Consider the following 27,993-nt stretch of genomic DNA (forward strand, 5'->3'; position numbering starts at 1 on the left):
CAACTCTGCTGTACTGAACTGAGCTGGGCTTTTACACTACTTACCAAGACAGTAAAATTATCATGCAAGATTTCAGAATGACTGGCTCATATGGGGAAATAAATGTCATATTTTACTGCCATAATGTCAAATAAGAAACACATGCTAATTACATGATTAATTTTTTCCAATAAAATTATTATTTAGCTGCAACCTCATGTTCACCTTATGTATGTAAGCTAGAGATGTAATATTGCATTTCTAAACGTGGTTATTTGTGTTAATGTAAAACTTTCTCTAATTCACAATTCCATTTTCTAATTGATCTAAAATATAGAAGAAATATTTATCAAAAATACTGTGATATCTAAATCCAGCATAAGAGCTTTGCACTAATCTGTATCCAGTATTACTATATTTATAGTAATTTCTTAGACTGTCAATATATATGTACATGAAGTTGTAGCCTGCCCATTGTCCACGTACACTTACATATAATTTTGACTAATGAAAGAAAACACGACAGAAACAAGTGAAAAAGAATATATTTTATAGATATTACTTTTTATTTAGATTTCTCTTATTATAGACTATATATAAATATTTCTTAAAAGCTTCTGGCATCAGTCCACTCACACTATTCTCATTCTCTCTCCCTCCCTCCATCCACTTTAAAAGGAAAATAACTTTAAAGATACACACGGCTAAAAAATAAATCCATGCATAACTGAATAAAGTGATCCAGAACTTAAGGTGCTTGGGGGGAAAAATAAACCCCCAAACTGCTTTGCCTTTCCTGGATTAGCAGATGAATATGCAGTTCCAAGTCTCCTTCCCATAGGGGGAGCTGCTGCACTATTGAACACTGGAGACCCGGTCTTCACCTAGATATCTACAATTTTAAGCCTACTCTACACAAACAGAAAAGAAACACTAAGAGCTTATTAACATGTAATTGCGGAACACATTTTTTTTTTTTCTTTCTTCACAATGTCACAGATGTCAATTGAATGTGTCTAAGGAAGTTGATCCTATAATCTGTTGGTAAAACAGTATTGTTTTGTTTTGTTTTTGGAAGAACAGAGACCAGGTGAAAAGGCAACGTATTAAATGTGGGCTGTGTAATACACAAAAAGATAACTTTGCAAAAGAATATCATGATACAATTTCAGAAAAGTGAGGGACAAAGGAGTGATCCCCTCCTACGCCACCATTCTTCTGCACAAGTAGCAAGATGAAATATTAGAATACAAATTTTAATAAATTTATGTCAGAACTTAATGACTGATACTTGGAAACGTGGTTTTGTAACAAAGGATCGAATCAACATGGAGGGGAGAGAGGAAGTAATTAAGATGAGATTTGTCAACTCTTTTATATGCTGAGAAGCACCATAACTCGCTAAATTTAATTAAATTCTGATGGAAACCTCAGTGTCTTTATTTATTTCCTGACTCTTAGCTAAGGGTTATGAATACTAATTATTTTCAGTTATTATTTTCAAGAGAATCTAACAATCTAAGTTAAAGCATGAATTAGTTATTGGTAAAGAAATACTTTCAAGTATTAGATGACTATAGTGTTACTGATGAGCTGAAATAAAATACTGTGAAGATCTGAGGTGAAGGTCCTAAGGTTATGAAAAATATTAGTCAGTAAAGACATTTAAAATCCAGCAAGTTATGCTTAAGCAATAAAATTATATCTTTTGTAAAATGAAAAATATGGTATCTTTTAATGGTGAAATTTATGGAAATTGCTTTGTTATTTGCTTTCCCAATTTACCCAAAGAATTGTAAATTTCTTACTAGATTTCTTATTTGAATTCAAGAAAAGCATTCAATTTTATGACTGTGTTTTTAGCTAATAGAGCGGGTTATATTACAAAAGCTTAAATATTTATAATGCTTTATACCTGGCTGATTTATACAGACTAAGAGCAGACCATTTACAATATTTCTCTGAAGCTTTATTTTCCCTTTTATAGTCACTAAATTCAATCCCTGAATCAAGCTCATAAATAACATAAATTACTGGTTAGTACACTTACTATAGCTCTTTCCACATGCTCATATCTTTTTTTAAATATTTTTGTTACACTTGCTCAAATCTTAATCGTAACCTTTATAATGTATAAACTGACAAAGTGAAAGGGCTATAAGGTTTTAGTAATTAATTATTCTGAAATGTACTAATTTAATAATAGAGAACAATAAATTTGCAAGTTTTCAGCAGTGGTGCCACATGATTCCTATTGAGAATCTGAAAGAACATAATAGGCACACAAAGAAAACTGAGTTTGTGACAAAAATATTTTCATAGAAATGAAAAAAAATTTTTTAATATTTTTCACATGCTGTTTTCCTGCTATCAAAAAATCTCACTGATATTATTTCTCTGAAACTGGGATGTATCAAAAGAACTAGTGAAAGTTTGTAGGATAAAATGATTATTTTCATCTACAAGACTGTTCTATACTTCCTTTCATCTTAGGAATTTCAAAAGTCTTTAGCATGTGAACTGACTTACTGAATAAATCATGTAAGCACTCAACCTGATACGAAATTAAAAAAAAAGTGAAATCTGAGGGTAATCAATTAGTTAATTTGGAAAGTAATACTATTAATTAATTTAACAGACATTCACTGAGCATTATGCCTGACGCTGTAATAATCCGTGGGAATAAACAGTCCAGTGAGAGACATGCTTGTTCTGCAGTGGATAAATCCCAATACACATAAAACTTAAGCATCTGGATAGGGAGAGGAGAGAGATGTAAACTTCGTGTATCTGTATTTATACAGATATGTAAAACCAGAGATCCTGGCAGAGAGACAAGGAAAAGGAGAAAAGAGTTAAGAAAGGACATCTCAAAGGTAGTGAATATTGAAGTATACTGTCTAAGCGCAAATATAAATTTATCCCCCATTATTACCATTAGACACACACATGTGCACATGTATACATCCATATATAAATATTTTGGCCAATTTAAACATAAAACCTCAGGGTGATATAGAGGAGAAGGTCAAATATCTCTATAATCTCTGATTTTATTAATTCAGTTACATATATTTCTGTCTCATATACAAATAATAGAATATTTTAAAATATTTCTCTATTCTACTCACATTTAATGAAATAATTTCCTTAAGATGTTTCAAAGCCAGTTCCAGTATCAGTGTCCTCCCATTACCTTGATCCCTCTTCTGCATCCCCTAACACTGTTCTAGAACACACAGCCTTCAGTCTAAGTCATTTGAGACAGCCCATGTGTGACTTTGTATTTGGTGTTCCTACTAGAAATGTTAACTGAATCCATGAGCTCCTGTTTGCATATCATAAAGACGTAAAAAAAAAAAATTACCCTTTTGGAGTAATTTGTGATCTCTATAAAATAACTTCTTCTGATAATCCGTTCTAAAGTAATTTGAGAAGACTTGCTTTCTGTGACATTTGACAATGTAGATATTGATGTGTAACTTTTTTTTTGTGGGTGGGGGCACTGCTAAATTAGTATTTCCTAGACTTCAGGAGTCCTTAAGAGTTCCGAGTGTCAACGTTTCAGGATAATGTTAGTTTCAGCTTTTTAGAAACTTTATTTGCTAATACGCAGTTTGAATTTACAGGAAAAACTGTAATAGGTGACATTTTTCTTTTTCAAAAATACATAACCTTTTATTTATTTTATTTGTGTGTGTGTGTGTGTGTTTGTGTGGAGCATTTTATGAGAGTAAGGCTCGGTGGCACACGTTACAAAAAAATAAAGCTGTACTTTACTACTGGTGATACCAATTAGGAACTCCAAGCACTGTAAAGTGTACAGTGTGTAGTGACAGGACATAAAACTGGAAAGGTCCCTGTGGCTCTTGTACACCACGGTAAGAATTTGGAACTGTGTGGAGTGGGTATTTAGGAACAGCGGGTGGTGGGAGTGGGGCTGGATAGAGGTAGATGATAAGAGTCTAAAAATCACTGCGAGTGGACATATTCAACCAATATTTAGGAATTATATTAAATAGGATTAGGTCGAATAATCCATTAGAAACGTATGCCTAAATCTATCACGTCTGAATCCATTTTCAACATCCTATCCTGAAATGATTAATGTATTTTGGGCATGAGCTAGCAGAATGCCTTACTCTTAAATATTCACACAATGCAATTGCCAATTCTGGAATCGCAGATGAAGCCATTAGCTACACAGTTACATTATGTGATTTTTTTTTAATATAAGTATATATACATTGTAATATAGATTGCTGGCTTTTTAAAAACTTTTTTCCCTTGAATTTTGGAAGGACTAACATGAACTTCAAAGGAGTTCTCCCAGCTAAATTTGCTTAAGATGATGAATAAATGCTCTGCCCATGAACCCAGAGTTGCAGTACAGAATATTTAAGTGCTTGAGTGGAGAGAAAGAGGAAGTATGAGAGTGGCTTTTCATCTGTTCAACCTGTGAGAATGTAAGAACTATTAGCAATACCTTTCCTTTTCCCTTTTACTCCCATCTTTTTCTCCCATATTCTTAATTTCTTCCATTCATTTTTTCAATTCCCAAGTAGACGTGAGTAGGAAAGAAGGCATCACATCTAACTACTCTGGAACTCAAAGGGTCTTCTCTGTTAGATTCTCTACCTTACAGTCTCCAATTCTGTGCCTTTACAGGCATACATCAGAGATACTATGGGTTTGGTTCTAGATCATGGCAATAAAGCGAAAATCACAATAAAGCAAGTTACATGAATATTCTGGTTTCCCACTGCATATTAAGTTATGTTTACACTATACTGTAGCCAATTAAGTGTGTAATAGTATTGAGACAGGAGGGAAGGGGGCAGGGCACAGCCACTCAAGGAATGACATCAATTTAACACCAAAATGGTGGAAGATTCACCAAAATGGTGGAAGATTCAACTTGTGGTCGGCCTTAAGGATTAAGAGGTTTACCTTCTGGTAGACCTTGAGCTTCATTATATGCTCATTGTAACAGCAATGATATATAACATGCTCGCAGGCGCCGTGACAGTCCCAAGGCTAACCGCAAAAGGCCAAAGAATGGGCCGTGGCCCAGTTCCTGGGAATCCCAGCCCCTTCCCCTGGGCAGTTGGATTGATCCCACCTGTAGGCGTGTGAAGCTACTGAGACCATAAAAAGTGACAACACCACGCCTTGTGGCCCTTTGCGCTCTCTCCTCTTTGGAGGCGGCCCGCACTCTGTCTATGGAGTGTGTGCCTACTTTTACTTTAACCTGAGCACCCAATTCCCACACCTCTTTCCTTGCCTTTCTCTTGCCTTACACTCTATGCAGTGTGTATCTCTCTAAATAAACCTACCTTTACTCAGCGGTGGCTCGCACTTGAATTCTTTCCTGCGCGAAGCCAAGGACCCACACTTGGCGGGGCACGTCCCAGGGGCTCAATCAAGACCTGGGACACGGCCCTCCTCACGCCCCACGTATGTTTTCCTGCATCAGTATTATAACTAAAAAAGCCATGTACATACCTTAATTAAAAATATCTTATTGCTAAAAAATGCTAACCATCATCTGAGCTTTCAGGGAGTTGTATGTGCTGGTAGAAACTTTGAAATATTGTGAGAATTACCAAAATGTGACACAAGAAGTGAGCAAAAACACTGTTGGAAAACCAGTGTCGATATACTTGCTCAATGCAGGGTTGCCACAAACTTTCAATTTGTTAAAAAAAAAAAAAATCAGTATCTGCAAAGAGCAATAAAGTGAAACACAATAAAATGAGGTATGCCTGTAATTCCGTTCTTGCTTATAGTCCCATCACTCATGAAATTGCTCTTGTAAAGGTCAAGCTGACAAAAATCCAGCGGACACTTCTATGACCTCAATACTAAAGCAGTATTAAGTTGATCACATCTGCTGGCTTCTATCACACTGCCCCATAGTGCTTTTCCTTGAAACTATCTGCCCCTCCACCTCAATTTCCTTGGCTGGCTCCACCTTCTATGAATAACTCTGAAAATCTCTATTAAGTCCTAGTAGCTCTACCCTGCAAGATTTCCAGTGTCACGGAGGAAGAAATCTCCCTCTGCCTTTCTAGGTTCTTCTGGCTGGTCTAGGAAATCAACTGACATGAGACAGATTAACAGGAGAAAATCACACAACACTTTAACAACATGTAGACATGGGAGAGACCCAGAAAAACTGAGTCACTCACCAAAATGGCTGAAGCCCTCACTTTAAATACCATCTTCAGATAAAGGGAAAAAAAAAAGGATGTGAAGTGGGTGCAGGGGCAAGGGGGTAGTGGTTTGGGACTTGAAAGGAGAGGAAGGCAATTCTCCTGGGGATGCAAAGACAAATGTTTGCTGGGCTATGCAGAGACAATGGGACCCAGAGAGAAGTTTTAACCGCAGACTCTGCTGGCTCCTCCCTGTCTCCACGCCTGCTTACGCCATATTATTTTATACTAGGTACACCTATTACACTACTGCTGTCTATGGGGATGGCTCCCCTCCTGGAGCAGGTCCTCTGTCTACATTCTTTTAGGCAGTTAGGGAGAAGGTCAAAGTTTCTTCCTCAATCTTTTGGGCCTTCATTGTTTTCAGCTTGAAATCATCTCCATGCCACAGAGACATTTTAGGGGTGGCAAAATTTGCTCCTCTACAACCCCAAAATAAATACCTTGGAAGCAGAGTCATCTTAAGCAATCCAAGAGATATAAAATGGATGTTAACTTAGTTTGCAAAAAATCCATTTGAAAAGGCTTACTACCCTATCAAGCCCTAAGTGGACATATCCTTTTCAACAATTACAAAAGTAGCCAGAACACTAAAAGCTCTCTTCCAACATCAAGTATAGGATCTAGAAATTGCATCACTTTTATGTCATTTATATTTCATTTTTAATTTAAACTTCAATCAGTCTCCCTTTCTTAATTTGATTCATCCATTTCCCCCTCTCTACATTACAGTCCTCAGTTAAAATATAATCCCTATTCATAATAGATAGGTTTTCTACGAGTAAAATAACTTCAATTAGAAGACTGAAGGAGGGAAGGTTGAAGTTAAATGCTTCAAATAATTTCATGTTAAGTATCTAAGGACAGGAAATCAAGGGTGAGGACATGGCAAAGCAGAGGCAAAAATGTTAAAGGAGAAGAATTTTCTTTAAAAAGTACCAACCCCAGATAATTTGTGCAATAAGTTGTAACTTTTTGGCGGGAACTCTATCAAAACAACCAAGTGGGTGGGGAGAGGGAAGGGATAAGTTTGAAGTTTGAGATTTGCAAATACCAACTGCTATATATAAAATAGATAAACAACAAGTTTCTTCTGTATAGCACAGGGAACTATGTTGAGTATCTTGTAGTAACCTATAAGGAAAAAGAACATGAAAACAAATATATGTGTGTATATGTATGACTGAAACATTATGTTGTATGCCAGAAACTGACACATTGTAACTGACTATACTTCAATTAAAAAAACAAAAAAAACTGAAAAGTGAGTCATTTTATGATGTGCGTCACCCTAGGAGAATCATTCCTAAAAAGTTAACAAAAGAACCACCCTGAATTATCTACTTCAAAAAAGTGCAGAAAACCTTTCCCTTTGTCTTCAACAGTCACATACTCATGTGCACGTACATTTCTTACTGTTCACCTGCTGGCTTCCTCTACTACTCATATCGCTAAAAGTGTTTGGGTTTCTTTCTCTATAATGTCTGATTTCATGCTGAGAGAGCCCCTATCGGTATCCAGTAAAACAGAGAATGAAATGTAGATGATATCATGATCCCTTAAAATCATTCACTTAGAGACTTATTTCTACAGGGAAGCAGAAAGGAGAGAAAAACAAAATTTTAAGACAAAAAAGATCCACAAGACACAAATGAAGTTATTTACAAAACAGAAACAGACTCACAGACATAGAAAACAAACTTCTGGTTACCAGGAGGAAAAAGGGGCAGGAAGGCATAAATTGGGAGTTTGAGATTTGCAGATACTAACTACTATATATAAAATAGGTAACAATAAGTTTCTACTGTTGAGCACAGGGAACTATATTTAGTATCTTGTAGTAACCTTTAATGAAAAGGAATATGAAAACGAATACATCTATGTATATGCATGACTGAAATATTATGCTGTACACCAGAAACTGACACAACATTGTAAACTATTTCAATAAAAAAGAATGCAAAAAAAAAAAAAAAACCAACATATGAGAAGACATACAACTACTTCCTTTTATAACCTGACCAATAAAATGAGGCTACAGTCTCTTGTGTATTAGAATGAACATTTTCTCATTCTTTAAAGCTGTATGCACTAACTAACCCAGGTTGGAGAAAAGCCTTGCTTCTCCAGGAAACAGATTAGACAAGCGTCTGCTCAGAAAACCCATCTTATCCCCTTGTGTGGGTTCACACGTTAACAGTAGACTTTTAGGAGGAGACTTTATGAGGACATCTACTTTAGGGCCTCAGAAATTTTTACAACTTAGTTCTAGTGGTTATCAAATAATCTCATATGATATCTTAATTTTAATTTCCCTGATGTAGTTGAACACAAAATTCTTGTTTTCATCTCTGTTAAAATAAATTTTTTTCACAGACCTTATGTAGTTAAAATACCTATTATAGATTTACAGGTTTATTTATGACATATTCTGATAAAAAGGAGTTAATACTAACATACTGAATTTCTCTCTTAGAAAAACTCTTGTCGTTGAATCATAAAGATAATCCTCCTATATTTTCTTCTAAATATTTTAAGTTTTCCTTTAAGATTTAAGAAATGAATCTGTCTAAACAGTTGTGTGTGTGTGTGTGTGTGTGTGTGTGTGTGTGTGTGTGTGTGTGTGTGTGTAATGTAGAGAATGCTTTTCTTTCTTAGATGGAACATCAATTGTCCCATTAATTTAAAAGACCATCTGTTCTCCACAGATCTTCCTTAGTACCTGCTCTATTCATTCACACACACACTCTCACTCACATACACACTTGCTAGTATCTTTTGCTTCTACATTCTGTTTCAAACAACAGTTTGTAACTTTGCAAATACCACATGGTCTTTATTGTGAAAAGCATATGCTAATGAGTATTGTTTGTTTTCAAGAACTTGTTGCCAACTCCTTGGTCTTTGCTTCTGCTTATAAATTTGTCGAATACCTTCATGAAACACACTAAGAATTTTATAAGCTTCACTTTGACTACACAGAACAATATGGAGAACTGGCATCTGTATGACACATGAATTGTATCCATTTACTTGTCATCTTTCTTGTTGTTTGAAACTAAAAAAAAAAAAATCCTCATAAAATCAGCCATCTTTTGACAGACATTACTAGGTAACTTACATTTTGGAATGGGGAACAGTACCTTCTAAAATCATATTTCTGAGCTGTTTGTCACACATGGCTTTTTGATTGTTAATCATGTATCTAGTCAGCTTGCTATATTCTCTTATTTAATTATAAAAAATATATTCTCCAGTTTTTGAGCTGTTTTACGTGGATCTCTGGCTACAACTGATAGTATTCTTTCTTCGTTTCTCAATCATAACCCCTTAATTCATTTCACCTGTGTTACTGTACTACCTAGGCTCCACTTAAAATTGTAGGTTAAAGCAGTTTTCGTGGGCATCTGTACCTTTTTTTTTTTTTTGATAAATCAAAGTAAGTGCTTCCACTATTTTATCATTAAGGACAATGCTGGCTAGTTAATTTGCCCAGATATTCTTTGTGGCAGAAAATGGTTTGATCCTTTTTAATCCTATTTCTCATTCTGTGGCACAAAGGAAAAGTACATTTCTCAACCTTCCTTCTGGTTAATGGGGTCCTATTATGGAGTTTTGATCACTGAATCTCCTCTTATGTCAGGAAACAATGAAGTACTCAAAGAATGGTGGGGACTGACCTGTAATCCTCAAGACTGTCAAGGTCATGAAAGTCAAAGATTAAGGAACTCTTTGAAACTAAGGAAATCTGATAAATTAATGTAATATCTGATTCTGAATTGGACCCTTTTGTTATAAAGAACATCACTGGGACAATTATAATACAAGTGGTACATATGAATAGCCGCCATTTGATAACGGTATTTTTCTGACTTAAATGCTTCAAACAAGGACATTTCCCTAATCACTTACGTAGAAATAGATAATAAGCCTTCGGAAGTGTTAGTGCATCAGGTTACCAACCTACTCTCATCGGTTCTTTCCTCTTTTTAATAAGCATCTCATGGAAAAGTTTCACCTCAAACTCTGAATTTATTTATTCATTTGTATCAGTATACAGTCAGGTTTCTGATTTTATTAAATGGACTACAATCCACTATTGTCATTATTTATCCTAATCTCAGGTTTGGTTCTTGTATCTTTTCTGCAATTTTGAGATTATTTAAGAATACGTATACAAAAAGATGAATGACTATATCATTGGCAGATGTGGTATGTGCCTGAAATGTTGTATATAAGGAAGAAATACTTAGGAAGTGATTTGATGAACGAATTGAAAGAGAATGAAAAATACAGGTTTTTTTTTAAATTAAAATGAATCTATATGCCTGGAGAATAAATAAATTGAAAGACAGGCACTGCTGCACTTTTGAAATGAAATGAAAGTAACATTCAATATATAATGATGAGGTTATAGCAAACTTTTCAAGAATGCACATATTGGGTATATTTCAGACTCTTAATGCACGTAACCTGTATTTTTGAGGTTACAAAGCCTGAAAAGAAAAATGTGATCAAAATAACAGGCATGAATCAGTGTTTTCCAGCCTCTATCCCCACTGGTTTCTGGAAAATCCTAAGATCAGTGTTTCAAAATGGTTCCAGAATTACCTACAGGTCTCTTTGGCCAAAAGGTGGCAGCAGTGATGATCTTACTATGACACTTTAATTCCCTATCCTGGGGTTTCCTCTTTCTGTTCAGGCTAACAGGCAGCAACAACTTTGTCATTTTCCCCAGAAGTCACCTCTGTTGTTCACGCCTGCCAAAGGCAGTGTTTCAGATATTGGTGCCCGCTGGTGTCATCATGTTGGCTAATGACTGGTATAGAGAGTGATGAGATGAGAGTATTATCTCCCATCATTGGCAAAGTCACTAACGTGCCAACACCATCTTTTGGAAGACATCACTCACTTCATTTCTTCAGGAGAATCAAAAACTGCTATAATGACACATCTGCTTCTTGTATAAATTATAGTTTTTCACGTGTTCTCTGATTACGAGGACTTATGCACGGACTCAGACAAGAGTTCAAGAGGTTGGAAAGGGGCATGATCTAAGTGGCAAATTAATTCCTCTTTATTCTCTCTCCCCTTGCCTTGAATTCATTATGTATGCCATTTTTCGCTTATTGTGTTGTCTTCCCAGAGGGCTAATCGATAAGCCTACCTCTCCTTCAGATCTGCACAGATATGAGTAGATCTCAGAGTGACTAAAGCTCTGACTCAGACATCACCCCAAGTACACACGAGTGCCCTTCTTGTTCCCACACAAACACTAGCACGTGTGCAGTATCCTACACAGTTTTTCAGAAAGGTCTATCAGCCTCCGTGAGTCGGCACCGCACTGTAAGTTCACTACCCTCGTTTGTACTGTTAAACGCATTAGTGGTTAAATAAAACCTCTACTAAATTCCAAGGACATCTTGGAAATTTCATGGAATACATGGCCTGTTATTTCAAACTTTCTTCTAAAATCTCAGTTCCGTGTTTTAAAATTACCATGAATATATATACAGAAAGCATCAAATCATGTGATACTACGTCATAATGGGGAATTATGATGTGTACGTCTATATATACATTCCATAAAGTTGCAGTAAAACCAAATTACCTATATTAAAAATTAGGAACAATTGAGAACTTTCAATCTTTTAAAATTAAATCAATTTAGCAGCTCTAACATGATTTCATTTGTTGAGAAAAACAAATTTAGCTCTTACGTTAAAGAAAATAAGCATCATGTATGTGGGATATAGAGATCACAAATTTTAGTATCCTTCAATATATTGAGCTAGCATCGATTTGAGAAATAAAGAATGGTTTTTACTGCTTCAGTAAACAGCACAATCATGGAAGAAGCTTTATCTTTTAAGGAAGCAAGTTAATAGTAATTAAAAATGTACATTAGATGAATAACACAGTTCCTTGTAAGAGAGGGTCTTCATTTGTAACACTTGCTTAGATGCTAATGTATAATTTAAATTCCTTTGGGATTTTCAAATAAGGCAGGATAAATAGTATACACACATATAGTCTCATCCTAAAATAAAAAGCACAACTCACACAGCTTCAGGAAGGGAAACCATTCCAAAGCAAAAGATTAACATTAGATACGGGGAAAGACAAGTGATAATTTCAAGGTTTCCAACAGAATATATACAATAGCAGCTACTCAACAAGATGCCAAGGGCATTAAAGCAGTAATTATTTTTGTGACACCATCTTTTTCCAATGAAAATTTCATTTTGTTAATTTTAATTTTTTAAAATGTTCTTTCCCACTGTGGTTTACTTTGCTATTAAAGATTTCTTTTTTTATCTTAATGTAGTAGACAGATTATAAACAATAACCTACATGCATATATGTTATCTTTGAAAATTAATGTATTAATCTAAGGAAGGAAACTTCAAAAATAACAAAAATATATTAAAATCAGGAGAATTAAGAACTTTTTAAAATGAGCTTTTTAACTTCTTCAGTATTATGACACCAGACTGCGGCTGCTCCTCGGGATAGAGAGTACACGACCACCCAGTAAACTCTTATCTACTTCTTAAGCATTTCCACTTTGTCCATTAAGGCATTTATATCCTCACCCATGTTATTCCCAAATTGGTTTTATGCTCCACTGAATTATATATTAATAATCATGCAGTTAGGACCTTCTCATGTGTAGAGTACTTTCTCTCTCCCTTTAAAAGTTAATATTTGAGTCAAGTAGATTTTGAATATTCAGGCATCTGTTGCATAACAGTTATTTTCCCTCCCTTGCTCATTCCCTGCAAATCGAGTTAACGTACTTGTTTTAAGATCTAAGAAGATTTACTAAGAACTTTCTACACCCCTACGTGTAAATACAATAAAAACTGGAGGGTCTGTGGAATGGATTTTTGGTTGTTAAAGCTCTGCCTGGACACCAGTTAGTTTGATTATTGCCTATAAAGAACAGCAAAGAAGGAGACAAATACACTGGACTGGTTAATATCACAAACTTCTCTGGGCAAAAGGTAGGTGGTTACAACCATGAGATCTTTATTTTCCTTGTCTTTTCAGACAGAATGCTTTATAAACCCAACCACACCTCCTACAACTGGGAATGTTGTGGTGGAAGAGAAAAGGTCAGGTTCAGCTTAAAAAATCATTTTGAAAGCTTCTTCTCTGCGATTTACTTGATCTGAGAACTAGTTTGTTCTACGTACAGTAGAGGCTACCTGTCAGTAAGGTATCCTAATATCCTGTTTCCCAAATGGTCTCCATTTTTAACAGACCTGACTTCTGGAGTCTAGGATTTATGACTAGGGGTGGAGCACAATGGAAGTGCAACAGGACGTGTCACAGATTCTAATCACAAAGTTCCTCCATGGCCATTTTCTACATGATTCTTACTGGAGCTAATAGGTACTGAGAGGAAGCTGCTTTTAACACATTGTTATTATAATTCTGGGTTAAGCGGGCTTGTCTCTGTGCCCCACAGTTCTTCTCAGAAGTGGTGGGAATGGGAGACTTTATCAATCTGCAAACTATTCTCTGAAAATGGTGCCCTGGCTTTATTAAAGTGTCACACGAGGATGTACATTTGTTTCTGTGCACATAATTTCCCCCTCTGCCTGATTTCTTTTATCATAGTAAAATATCCATAACATAAAACTTACCATCATTTTTAAGTGTATAACTAAGCGGCATTAAGTTCATTCACAATGTTGTGCAGCTATCACCGATATCCATTCCCAGAACTCTTTTATCATCCCACATGGAAACGTCATGCCCAGTAAATAGTAATTCCCATTCCCTCTTCCCTGCCAGCACCTGGCAACCACTTTTGGTCTCTGTGAATCTGCCTATCCTAGATACCTCATTTAAGTGGGATTACACAATAATTGTCTTTTTGTGTCTAGCTTATTTCAGTTAGCATGCTTTCTTTATCCATTCAACTGTTGATGAACATTTGGGCTGTATCCACATTCTGGCTATTGCCTATAATGTTGCTGTGAACACTGACGTACAAATGTCTGTCGGAGTCCCTGCTTTCAGTTCTTTTGGGTTTATCTCAGAAGTGCGGTTGCTGAGTCATATGGTAATTCTATGCTTAACTTTTTTACAAAAATTTCTCATTGAAGTGTAGTTGATTTACAATGTTAGTTTCAGGTGTTACGTTTAACTTTTTGAGCAACTACCATACTGTGTTCCCTAGTGGCTACATCATTTTATATTTCCAACAGCAATGACCAAGGTTTCCAATTTCTCCACATTCTCAACAACACTTGTTAATTTTTCTTTTTTTTTTTTTTTGATAAACAGCCATCTTAATGTATATGACGTGCCCAGTTTGTGACTTTTCTTGCAGTTTATAGGGTTTATAGAGTTCCAATGCTGAAGTGTGTGTTCCTTTCTTCTTTTTCCTTCCTCATAAATTGCCTCATGAAAACATCTACTATTTCTTGAATACCCACTTAAATAATATTTGATCATTGACCGTTACCTCATTTTAGGTCCCTTTCCCTTCATATTACCTTGAGGATCACGATGTAACTCAAGATAATTATCAAACATTTATCTGAATAGCAAAGTATGTTCTATTCCAACAGTCAGGTAAGAAAGAAATTAAATACTATGAGGGAAATCATGGAGAGACGGATCACTAAGAAGCCTAGGAAAAATATCCAACTAACACTACACCTTTATACCTAATATTTTAATAAGTCAGAACTACTAAAAGAATAAATGTGATGCTAACTTTATGCTTGGTACTATAATAATAAAAATAGCTTAGCTTTTTTTCCTTAGCCATAATGAAGGAGGATTAATAAAATGGCCACACTTAGGCTAACAGATTGCTTATTCTTCTGCTTGCCCTTAGAACAGTCAAGAAACCTGACTGACCGGTTGCTACCCACAGCTCCAGGCCCACTGTTAAAACTAAAGCTATTGATCTTACTGTCTCTACTTTATTCCAGTAATCGAAAGCAATAATTATGCTTGGTCTCTGAGTTGTTCTCTAAGGAGAAGGTCACAGGACTGTAACCTTACAAAATAGCCTGAATTACCAAGAAGACCACACTTTGGGTGCTTCTCAGATAAAGAGATGGAAAGAGGGACAACCACTAGCCTCTACAGAATTGGTCACCTGGAGGCATCATGACGCCATTCTAAGTCTTCTGATGAGAAAATGATTCTGCTTTATTGTTTGAGCTATGGCTATATAACCACCCTGCCCCATCCCCACGGTGGGTTCACAGTTTTGAAGGCACTAGCCTGCTGTGAGTCCCCTTTGCCCGGCAAAGCAATGAAGCTGCGTCTTTCCTTCTAAGCTCCAAGACCCGGTCTCTGGGTTATTCAGCTCATCAGGGACGGGCGATCTTTCAGCAACAATAAGATTAACACAAAAGTCTTCATTTTACTTACATTTCAATCCCTATTCATTGTGTTGAGGACTCAGCCGAAGCCAAAGTAGATGTTTTAGAATCAGGCTAAACAGGAAGCTCAAAGATTAGGAGGTCTGCATTACCCCCATGGTGGCAGGAAATGAAAGGGGGTGACATCAATGGAAACTGGGAGATTTAGAAGTTCTGATTTCTGAACAGATTACCTCACAGGCAATTATTTCTACTTTATGATTCCAAGTAGCCCTCTCGAGGATAGATAAAGGGAAAAGGGAACCGGGTGGGATGTGGGGCATTTATTTACACACAAACATCAGAAAACAGAATATAACTATTCTTCCCAACTCTCTCCCAAACCTGGCTTCTTCCTAAGAGCCACAATCTTAGCAACTGTGATTAAAAGCCTTCGTCTGATTTATGAAAATAACAGAGATGTATTTGAAAGCACAGTGTAAATGTTATAGTTCTGCGCAAATATAAGGTATTATTGGTATATTTTAAAAGACAATACGTGAGGTACTTTTAGAAAAACAGAAAGCTTTTTAAGTGTTAAAGAAATTGTAAGAGGAAGGATGATCATATTTGTGAGGACACCGAGCAATCTGCTTCAGGATTCGTCCTCAGCTTTCAAAACAAAGGAGTATATATTGAAACAATAGGTATACAGCATTAGTTGATTTAATGAGATTTTCTATCTTTAGAAATTAATTTATATGAATATATATTAACCATGATCATACATTTTAATAAATTAATTTCTGATGTTAAAATGTTTTGCCTTAATATTTAAATTACTTCTTTATTTATGTATATAGTAATATCTATTCTACTGAAAGGGAAACAAAACCCACTAGATTGATTTGGCATCCTCTTACAAGTGTACCTTACTTTAATTTTCCAAGTAATTTAAACTAAAGTCAGTTTGGACATAGTAGGTTGCCATAATATGCTGATTGCAATGGGATAACTGGTGATTGTTTCTCAAACTGTCTTTCCCGGTGGGATCAGAAAAGGAAGCAATTGATTTTCTGTTGCCTTTGCTACTTGGTAACAATTGGAAAATAAGCGGGGAGCTAATGAAGTTACAGATGCTTTAAACTTGTCATTCTGAGCATTTGCTGAAGAGAGAGAACAGCTCAGAGGAGCAAATCTTGCATTTATAATGGCTATTCTCTTGAAAAGTATATACATAAATACTTGATTAGTTAAGAGCCACATGCTGACCTTTCTTTGTTCTACTTAAACTATAGAAACATTAATAATACAACTTCCGGAAAGAATCCATTTTGTATATTTCATCTTCTCATTATGTCTCAAGGAACTATGATAACTGAGTCTGATAAAATATCTAGAAAAATTAATGCATAATGTTAGCAGGAGAATGGAAAACAGAACAGTGGAACAGAATTAAGAGGTAAGACAGACACAAATTTATGTTAAAGTTATGTGTACAATAAAGATGCTATTTGAAACCAGGAGGGAAAAAAACAGAAGTTTGCTTGAGACGTGAGTCCATTTGATATCCATTTGCAGAAAACAAAAGTAAATTAAATAAAGGTTGATCTGTAACTTACACTACTTATAAAAATAAAATTTAAGATGCATTAAAGACTTAATCCAAAGAAAAAATAAAACAAACTATGTAAGTACAATGTTTAGGAACTTGAGCTAGGAATGGCTTCCTTAACAGGAAAGAACAACAATTTTTAAAAGGAAATCATATAAATTTGACTGTACTAAATTTGTTCATCTGGCAAATGACAGCACAAACTTCAGTATCAAGTATAAAATTACAGGATAATATTTGCAAAGTATACCTCAGACATAGGATTAATATCAATAATGTGCCAATTTATTACTATAAATCATAAAAAATAAAACAATCAAATTGAAAGGTGGACAAAATTCATGAGAAGCAATCCACAGAACTATGGCTGTAGCTGATGCTAGATGTGAGGTAAATTTTATGCAGATGGAAATGAGCCAGTAGATAGAAAGCATATTGATTCAATAAAGAAAGAGGAGTCTTGCCGGGACAAAGCGCTTGACTCGGTAGAGAAGGGATATGGTTCACCAGTGGAGACTTTGGCCTTGTCTAGGTATATCGATAGTCCATCCAGAGATTCTAGAGCACGTAGACATGGGTAAAGGTAAGTGGTTAGATATGGTGGTAGAAACTTGTATTTTCTTCTGATTGCTTTATCATTTTTTTTTTTCAGTGAAATGGAATATAGTATCATTAGGTGAAGGTGATCATGGAAAAGGAGGTCTTGGAAATGTGCAGAGAAAGAATTATAAACTAGTCCCCGAGGAGAGACTGGACAGGGAAATATAGCATGACTGCTGAACAGCATTAGGATCACATGAGGTGAGTGACAATGAATCTAAGTGGGACTAAATACCATGTGTCTGGTTCGCTCCAGCTATATTTAACTATATGTGTGCCATTAAGGACTAAGCAGAAAACTGGATTTAATCAGCTGTAGTCTGTCCAAGAAGGTATGACTTAGTAAGAGAAGGGCAAGAGATTTGAGGATCTGCCAAGAAAGGAGTAATAATGACTGAGCAGGAAATTTAAGTTAACAAAGGAAATGAGGACAAGAGGGACAGGAGAGATAAAAAAGATTATAAAATTTATCAATTGAAGGTACACTGGTGGTTGGGTTGAAGAAGTAAGTTGAAAGATGGCAGATGGTAATTGAAGGGTGGGAGCTTTGAACTGGGATTCTGAAGAGGTTATATTTACTGGCAGTAACAAATTCTATGGCCATTAGTTTATGGTTAAGATATGATGGAAGACAATCATTGGATAAAAGGAAAGTCAAGGATTGATAGTTAAATATTTGAATGGTCATCAAAACAGATACTGGAATCAGCTATCAGGTAAAATTATAACAGGAGTCATGTAACAGAAAATATCAATGAACCAGGTGCTAACAGATTAGTAAAGTAACGGGCAAGAGTTTAAGGAGCCGTGGATGGTTTCAACAAAGAGTGATGGATATTATACCCTAATGACATGAGATGCAAAATAGCAGCATACTTTAAGGAAGAGAGGAGAATATTAGAGTGGACTGTAAGGTGCTGAATGTCTATTATACACATATGAATGAAGACAAATGCTTTTGAGTCTGGAGACAAGTACAGAGCTCCACTGGAGAAAAAGTGTAGTCATGTAACATTTTTTTGGTGCACTACAACTTTCTAAATAGCTTTCCTAAATGTTATGAAATGTAAAGTCCTACTCTAGACCTATGTTTTCAAGCAATGTTTGAAAGAGTAAAATTCTGAATGAAAAGCTATGCAAAGATTAATTTAAACCCTGTCATAGTGGTATCTGAATTAGAGATTAGGGAGCATAGATACAGAAGTTACAAATCCAAACCACAGAAGACGAGGGAGGGTAGGGTCCTGACTCAAGTCTGCTTACCTACTTCAACCCATGGACTAGGGATAATTTATTCCTTGGGATCATTTCTGAGTCTGGAAGACATTCTAATGTAAGGAGACTAATTCCACTTGAAACTTATGAAAATTAATCTTTTTTCTTAACTAGTTACAAACACCAAATGTATTTCTTGCAGTGTGTGTGTAAGGATTGTTACTCAGATCTAATTCCTAGATTCTGCCCAGAGTTTCTATTTTACCTTTGCCACAAAATAATGTACCTGAGTTCCAGCTCACTGGTCTTTATTCCCTTAGCCTAATGCTCTAGGTTCTGCTACCCCATCCCTTAGATGCTGGATTTAATGACCCTAGACTATGTCCTCATGACTCCAATAACATTTTTTATTTGTCCTCTGATCCCCCTAATGCATACATAGTGCTTCTGAGAAACACTTTATCTGTCTTCTCTTTTCACATATTTAACCCAACTCATAGCCTCTAGCTCTCCTGGTGAGTAGTGACCTCTGTTGTTTTACTAGTCAAGTCTCCAGATAATAGGAAGCAATAAAGTTTTCTATGGTTTTCAAAGATATATTGATACCTCCCACTTGGGCACACAGAGAATTGAGTTTTCTAAAATGAGGTTATTTAACCTAATAAATGTAGATTGTTTATGGATGTGTTGACCACCGTGAAGAACAAAGATGAGTTTCACGTGGATAACTGGTGGAGTGGAAGCAGCTACAGGAACAATGTACCTGATGATATTGATTATTTGGATAACTGAACAAAATCTTATTCAATCCTCCCTATATGCTTCGAGGAATATAATATATGTGTTTGAGAGCAGAAGTATATGCCAGAGGTTTATTTCTAAAGGTACTATATACTGTGTTTCAAGTTTTGCCTAGTAGAGTCTCATATTCTTTTGACTGGAAATCATATTGAGCTCCCTTGAAGTGGGTAAACAGTACAAAGGGAAAATGTCATACTACTTAAGGAAGATCAGAACTCTTGGAGGAGAAATCACTCTTCCTAAACTGAATGTGGCCCCCCCAAAAAACTTCTTTAATTTTATTTCTGCCATTAATAACGACCTGAATTGAATTGAAACTAATTCTACCCTGACTTTGATTTCTTCTCCCTTTCATTCACCTTTTCCCGCCTTTTTCAAATGGCCCCTACCTAGATGAGGATTTTTGCATAACTAACTGAAAACAGTAATTCTGGAAAACAAATTCAATTCCTCTCTACACTGAAAAATGGGTATACACATAACTCCCACATGTATATCTACCTGTAAATTCTCTTCAACAGCCTAACTGCTCACACTCAGAGAGCCAACACTGATCAGTTCAGCATATCCTGTTACTGACCAGTCTAGATCTACTGCTGACTCTAATGATATTCCCATCTGCCATGCTTGTTGTACTTAAATAGCTGCTCATATTCAGAACAGCACTCTGACTTCTTTAGCGTTCATCACTCTATTGGTTTAATTCTTTCCCTGGGCATTTATAGATTCTAATTACTATGCGATCCAACCCAAGATTGTCCCCAACTCCACTGTACTTCAATATCTATCCATTCTTGTTTGAAATAAGATGCTATCACATGTTCCACCCCTAAGAGGGTGGCTATCCCACTTGAAAGAGCATGCTGCCTCACAGAGTAGAGGGGAAAGAACATACTTAGTGGTAGAAATGTCAGATGAACACTCTGTCTTCCTTCTGGCCTTGACGCAGATAATTGCAGATGAGTTTAAAAATGAAATGTTCCAGACAACGTCAGTCAGGATTTATCTGCAGAGAACAGAAGCCACTCAAGATAAAGTGAGAATGGAACTTTTTTTTATAGCAAATTCAATGGCTCATAGTCTCCTTGATTTTAGAAACAGAATGCAATCTGAGTGCGGTAGATTGGATTATTGTTGCCAGCTCTGCTCCATGTTATAGGGTTGTACACTCAAGCTCTCTGCCATGTGACAGTGAAGTGTCTACCAGTAGAACAGGCAGAATACATGTCTCCATCCATGTCACCATCTCATCCACTTTGAACAGGTGAATGTGCAACTATGCCAGTTCTGAGAAGATGCTTTAAGAATAATCTTTCGTTTCCACTCACTCTCTCATGTACCTGCCGTCCACCATGAGAAGAGCGTGGTCTAGCAAGCTGCTGCTACTTCAGCCTGGATCTCAGAATGATAAACCTGTGAAGTATAATTGAGCCTGACCTGTAGCCTGAAATAGAGCTGCCACAGCCAACTCACAAACGCGTGAGAAAGAAAGGTTGTAGACAACTGAAATTTAGAGCAAAAGTTGACTCATCAATTGTAGTTCTCAGAATGGATCTGAAAGTCACACTACAGAACCGAGTCACCAAGGGAAAGCGCCTGGAATCTACCACATAACATTTTCACTATACCCTGTTGACCAGAATTTATTTACATGTCAACAATCAGCTGCAAGGGATCGTTCTGGGAGGTCATTTGCCCTGTTCATTTCATAATGCCGTAAAAGAAGAGAATGATCCTAAACATCAACTAGTTACAATTCAGTGAGAGTTTACATTTAAAATTAGTTAAGATAGATGTATTTTTTAAAAGGCAAAGCACATGAATGACAAACTGAAAAGAACTATCGTCAACAGATTTTAATAGTGATGAAAGAAATATACTATAATGTAAATAGGGTATCATTTGTTTGAAAATCCTGGGGAAATATATATCTAGATCTAGTTCTAAACATATCACCCCAGATTGGGGATAATAAAATTATGAATGATCGTCTGTATAAATATAGATCACATTAAAAAAGATGAAAAGGACATTTGCAAAAAAATCTTTAAAATGAAACACTGCCAGTGGAATGGTATTTAATTGAAAAAAAAAATACCTTATTTAGTGCAGTTTGGCAATATATGTCACAAGTTTTAAAACTATTCAGAGCCTTAACCTAGTAGTTACATTTCTAGGAATTTGTCTTAAATGAATTGAGAATTATGAATATGAGTTCTTATAAAAGAATGCTTAATACAAGGCAAATTGTAACACTGAATATTTTGTAACACCACTAAATGTCCAACAAGACTGGGAGAACAAATTATTCTTTATCCATTCCATTGAATATTATCAGGAGTTGGCAAAATATAGTTATAAAGAAATGCATGTTTTGTAAACCATAATACCAGTATTTGAATCACTGCTCTAGTACTTATTAGCAGTATGATCAGCAGCAAGTTACTTATTCTGTTAAAGACTTAGTTTTCTTATATCTAAAATAAAGATATTACCCACCTCAAATTCGTACTGTGCAGATTATTGAGATGTGCCTGAAAATTAGTTAGACTAGAACCTGGCCTTGAGTAGACTGTGGCTATTATTATCACTATGTAACTATTAACATCAAAATACAGGAAATATTTTGTGACATGTAAAGTGTGCAAAGCCAGTGTTATGAATCAGTACATGTAGTACGATTTCAGTTTGGAGGGAAATATACAGAAAAAAAATGCAAAGAAAAAAGACAAAATGGAAATGAAATGGTTTGTATTTCTATAACTTTATTCTTGCTCTGTGTGTGTGATTTTGTTAGTTTTCCAAGATGACTATTTGTTTATTTCATTGTCAGAAAAAGTATAATTTATTAGTGCCAGTAAACAGGTTATATAGGTAGTGACCTAGACAATAATTTTGCTCTTGTGTATATTTTTAATTACATTTTGTCATCAAACAGATCTAAATAATATGTAAGAATCTTTAAAACAATAGGGGAAACATCTTATTCATGAAGAAGAGATTCAAGGAGCAAGAACTTTTCTGTTTATAAAGATTCTACATTTACAACTCCATATACCCTGTTAAGATACTGACTAAAGAATGGACAAAGCAAAAACTAATACTCCAAAGGGACTCGAGACTGACAAGGCAAAGTTTGCAGAAGGGAAATTAAAAGCAGAAAAGAGGAAAATATACCTCGGTACATCATGATGCCAAACTTATTTGGAGAGAGCTAGCTCATCAACGTGGTTAATCTAGTGAAACTAAGCAAGGTGAAGAACGCCACAATCACGTGGAGGATGGCCTGAGATGTCAGGCAAACTCTGCTCATTATTCATGGCAACAAGTCAGCTCACTCATGTCGCCGCCCAGCTCATGAAGGCAGTAAAAACCTCCCTGCCTTGTCACACACACACACTTACCACACACACACATACTCAAATTCTGACTCTTTTATTCATGGTTCTAAACTAGGCTTTTATAAACCTATCGAATATGAACCTTACACCTTTTCCATGTTTACCCCTGTCACAAGTAGAATGGGCGTTCTCTGCTCAATATGGAAGGCACTTAACACATTCTCAGTGCTTATGCTGTTTCCTGGAACTTCTGGTTCCAGGAAAACTAGGTAAAGATCAGAACAATTAACCACTTTATTCTTTGAAGGAACACCAAGTCCGTGGAATGGGAGACAGACTCAATGGGTTATTATAAAATTCTATGTTTCTTCCTCTGAAAATAGCCAATATGAATTTGCTTTCCAATATTTAACGCTATATTCACTTTTGCTTTTCTCTAATACCATTTTTTTTCTCTAATACCATTTTTAATTCTTCTTTTCTCTTTCCCCTGGATTCCACTTAACTGGTAGAATTAATCCCTTTTTATTTTCTGCCTTTCAGGTCATATTCAGAGCAAGTCGAACACATATAATCACTCGGCTAGCATTGTGAATGTGGGGAAATGTTTTTCTTCCAGAAGGCAGATTTTAATTATGATTCTATTTAAAGGGTATCAGTAACATGGTAAAAATTTACATTCACTATTCTTCTCTAAAATAATAGGGACTTTATGATTTTTTTTTTGCTTAAATCTGTTTTATTATTTCCTTTGAAAGATGTGTTAAAAATATTCAAATGCTACTGATAACCCCTGCCCCAAATAATTATATCACTTTGCTGAAAATTACTATTAATATTTAATCCACAGTAGATAAGTTACTATGATTATGACTAAATCTCATTTTTTAAAATTCGTAACTTCCACTCACCAGGCTCACATGAACAACAGTGCAATATGCACCCTCCAAGATGGGCTTATCAAGCATTGAATCAAAGCCTTCCCTCTTCCTTCCAAATTAACTGAATTCAATACTACCAGAGACTGGAAATAATAGATTTCAACTAAAGCTAAAATGTCAGTTTCTCTGCTAATAATCATTTGCATGCTGTGTTATTGAAAGCAGTACCCACGGTATACTGAAAGCAATACCACCTTCGTGTGGCCACTCTATCAGTACAGAGACTTCTGACCATGATTTAATAGCAATTTTGACAATAGTTAACTAATGTAGAACCAAGAACTCTTCTAAGCAACCGTCAACCTTGTTTAATTCCTCCCACTACCCTGTGAGTAGGTAATACTATTATCTTCATTATACAGACAAGAAACAGACTCTAAATTGCCCAAGATCACCTACGTAATGATGGAGGGGATATATTAAATGCTTTCTCCTATATAATATCTATATACAAGCTTCTACATACTTTACATGCAACAGACAACCTTGAAGTGATAAGGAAAGAGAGAGAGGGCTAAATGTAGAGTGACCAACTGTTCTGCTTTGCCAAGGACTGAGGAGTTTCCTGAGATGTGCAACCTTCAGTGCTAAAACCAGGCAGGTCCTGGGCACACTGGGAAAAAGTGGTCATGCTAAAATAAACTAATAAATGTGAAGTCAGAAAAACAATGCTTGACTCATAGGAAGTACTGTACTAAGTAATTAATAATCAATCTGGAAAACAAATCTCAAAACTCTAAAGCAACATTTTTTAGCTCACAGTTGTGTGGATCAGTCATTTAGGTTGGGCCCAGCTGGACAGTCCTGCTGGTCTCATCAGGGCTCACTCATGTGACTTGAAGTTACCTGGTCTTAATTCTATGTCTGGTGGTGGGTTCTGGCAATCCATTTGTGCTGGCTGTTGCCTGGGATGATAGGAGTGACGGGGAATCTATGTTCAGCAAGCTAGCTTGAGCCAGTTCAGGTCCACAGTCACAGGATGCCCCCAAAGCAGTAACAGAATACTCAACAGTGTCTCACAGTTCTCTCACAAAGTCTTATTTCATTCTCCCACTCCCTAAAGACCTTTTCACAACTTAATACCTCTCATGAAATATCACTCTTTGTTCTGTCTCTCAGATGACGATCTTGTAACTAATCTATCTGAGAAAAATGGAAGCAATCAGAATAAAACCTCTCCTTCTTCTTATATCAAACTTCTCACTGTAATATTGGTGGAATATTGGACTTAATATTGGTAGAATGGATGGACCGTCTATGCATCTAATACCAACCACTTCTCTTACTGTACTGAAAGTACTCAACTCTTTCCTGTTAAAAACGTTTACTCTAGCCATGGATTGGAAAACTCAATATTGCCACTGGTGGGGAGGAAGAAAATTTCCTCTACTTTTCTAGATTCTTCTGACTGGTCTAAGAATTAACTTGATATGAGACAGATTAATACAAGAAAACCAAACAAAAATTTAATAATGTGTAGACACGAGAGGGACCCAGGAGAACTGAGTAACTCCTCAAAATGGCCCAAACCCTCACCTCAAATACCAACTTCAGCCAAAGATGAAAGAGGATGTTTAGGGTAAAGATTTGAGGCTTCAAAAAGGAGAAAGGCAGATCACATGGACATGGACAAACAAATGTTTGGTAAACAAATGTTTATTGGGCCACACAGAGACAATGGGACACAGAGTAGACTCTGATCTCCATGCCCCCCTACAGAGTTTCCTTCACCCACACCTAGCCCATATTCTCTGCAGATATCTCTGGTGATGGCTGTATTCTAGGAACAGGCCCTTTGTCTCAAGTCTTTCAGGCAGTTAAGGGAGACTAGAAGTGCACTGTGCTTTGTCAAACTAGCATCAGTAGAACGATTCAGGGTAATTCTCACTAAAGAGATGAATTTCTTGTCTCATAAAATGGTGCAGGCACAATGGGGTAGTGCCACATACTTAATTAAGGTTCATAGAGACCTGTGTATAAATCTCAGCTGTTACTGCTTTGCTGTACACCTTTGGAAAAGAACCTTTAATCTTGTTGAAGCTCTATAGGCAAAAATGGGGATAATTACATTTAATTCATAAGGAGCTATGAGGCTCAAATTAAAAGATATGTGTCACAGAACATTGCATGTAGTGGACAAATGGATTTATAGAGATCATTTTATTATTTGTAATCATTCCATTCACCAACTGGTATAACCAACATATGTGGTTTAAAAATCAGTTTACCTCCTTAGAGATTTTCTGTTCAGGCACCCTTTATTCCAGGGAGAGATGTTTATCTATCTATCTACGTATCTATCTATCCCTATATATTGGGTCTTTAGCTAAGAAATAATTTAAACAATGATCTTTAATATATTTAAAATATGAATATTTCTACTGCATATTACAATGTACATAGAGATTCCTCATATGAAGTGTTACTATCAAGTAAGATAGATTTCAAATAATAAAACAGATTTCTGCATGTAGTTGGGGAATTCATCTTATCATTTTAGGAAGATGGTTTGTATAACAGAGAGATAATTCTCCTACTCTAAATCCTACTGGGGAACTATAAAGTAATTCTAATGTATTTTTTATAGTCTAAATATATGAAATTCTACATTCATAGATGCCTCAATTCTTAATTCTCTCATTTATGCAAGGGATTTGTGTGATAAAATTATAGCAGATTATATTTCCTAAATCAAAGCATCATAGGCTTGGAATTTATTTTAACAATTATCTATTCTGTATCAAGGAATCTTTGGGGATTAAGTCTGTTTAAAAGTTATACATGTTGTGGAAGGAAGTTGGCAAATGTATTTACTGCCATAAGACTCACTGATAGGCTCTATTTTACAAATAGTGAACTATTCACATGATTTCTCCCCTGCCTTCTCTATCCCAAAGCCCTCTGTTCTGGGATTTCCAGAACAGTTCAGTGGCTGTCCAATAGCCAACTCTCCTGTATTAGACTGGATATTCTAGAAGAAGACCCTGACTCATGGAAAAGTGATCTGCTAGAAAGGATTTCTGGGAAACGAGTTAGGGGAGTGGCAAAGAAGCGCTGGGCTGGGGATGGGACAAGCAGGGACACAGTATCAAGCAAAGGCCCGTGGAAGATAATGTTGCCTAAATCCTACAGAGGAGCCTTAGCGACAGTGTTGATCACGCTTGAGAGCCATCTCTGGCACGACAGAAGGGAGCTGCAGCATCTCTACTCCACGTCCCAGTCAGTTACTGGTTAAACGTCTCTTGGCAGGGAAAGGGAAAGGGGGCAGTAAATTCCCAGGCAGCCTTCCACACACCCAAGCAAAGCAGGTTGGCAGTTTGAGGACTGTCCTCAGAACAAAAAGATACAGGTGCTGGTTGTTGAGAGTGAAAGCATGTGGTATACATAAAAACGGTAAAAGGCACAAAAACGATAAAATAATCCTAGCAGACATGTGCAAAGCACTGGCAACAATGGCTACAATACCTCCTCTTTATGCTAAAAAAAGATTCGGACTGGTTTTGGAGAGTCCCAGTGTATAGAGACCAGTTCATCAGGGGCCTGATCACAATTGGTCATTTATGTTTATGGCACTTCTGTTTCCTCTGTCTTTGATTCATCAAAGTGTGAGCATGTGTCCCTTATCCGGTAAACGGAAAGAATCTACTTTAGGCCTCTGGGGAAATGATTTCTTCCTGAAAAAGTATCATCTTTCCTCCATTGTTTTCTGCTTTTGATGTTGCCATTTGAGACGATGATGCCTGGAGTATCTATCAGGGAAGGACTGAAGGAATGTGCATACTCAGAGACACTGTGAAGCCACAGAATCAACTGAGAGATGGCCAATCTCTAGACTTCTGGTCAAATAAATGATAAATGCCTTTTTGACTTAAGTCTGAGATGTTCAATCTAGAGTATGTGTATGTCTGGCTCAGTCAAAGACTTCTCCACAAGAGAAAACATGAATTACACAAA

The 27,993-nt window shown here is 36.2% G+C and overlaps 2 long non-coding RNA genes across 3 annotated transcripts in view; one reads left to right on the forward strand and one right to left on the reverse strand.

The window, feature by feature from the left end:
* Positions 1-22,732, forward strand: part of LOC141576217 (uncharacterized) — a 120,215-nt gene extending 97,483 nt beyond the window's left edge. The window contains exons 2-3 of the long non-coding RNA XR_012504509.1: positions 17,794-17,942; positions 21,022-22,732. This is a non-coding gene — a long non-coding RNA (uncharacterized LOC141576217). The remainder of the gene's footprint in view (positions 1-17,793; positions 17,943-21,021) is intronic.
* The window catches only part of LOC123618181 (uncharacterized), a 538,073-nt gene that overhangs the window by 76,993 nt on the left and 433,087 nt on the right, over positions 1-27,993 (reverse strand). The gene's annotated exons all lie outside the window — the stretch shown is intronic.

The sequence above is a fragment of the Camelus bactrianus genome, chromosome X (assembly GCF_048773025.1).
Source record: "Camelus bactrianus isolate YW-2024 breed Bactrian camel chromosome X, ASM4877302v1, whole genome shotgun sequence".
NCBI lineage: Eukaryota > Metazoa > Chordata > Mammalia > Artiodactyla > Camelidae > Camelus > Camelus bactrianus.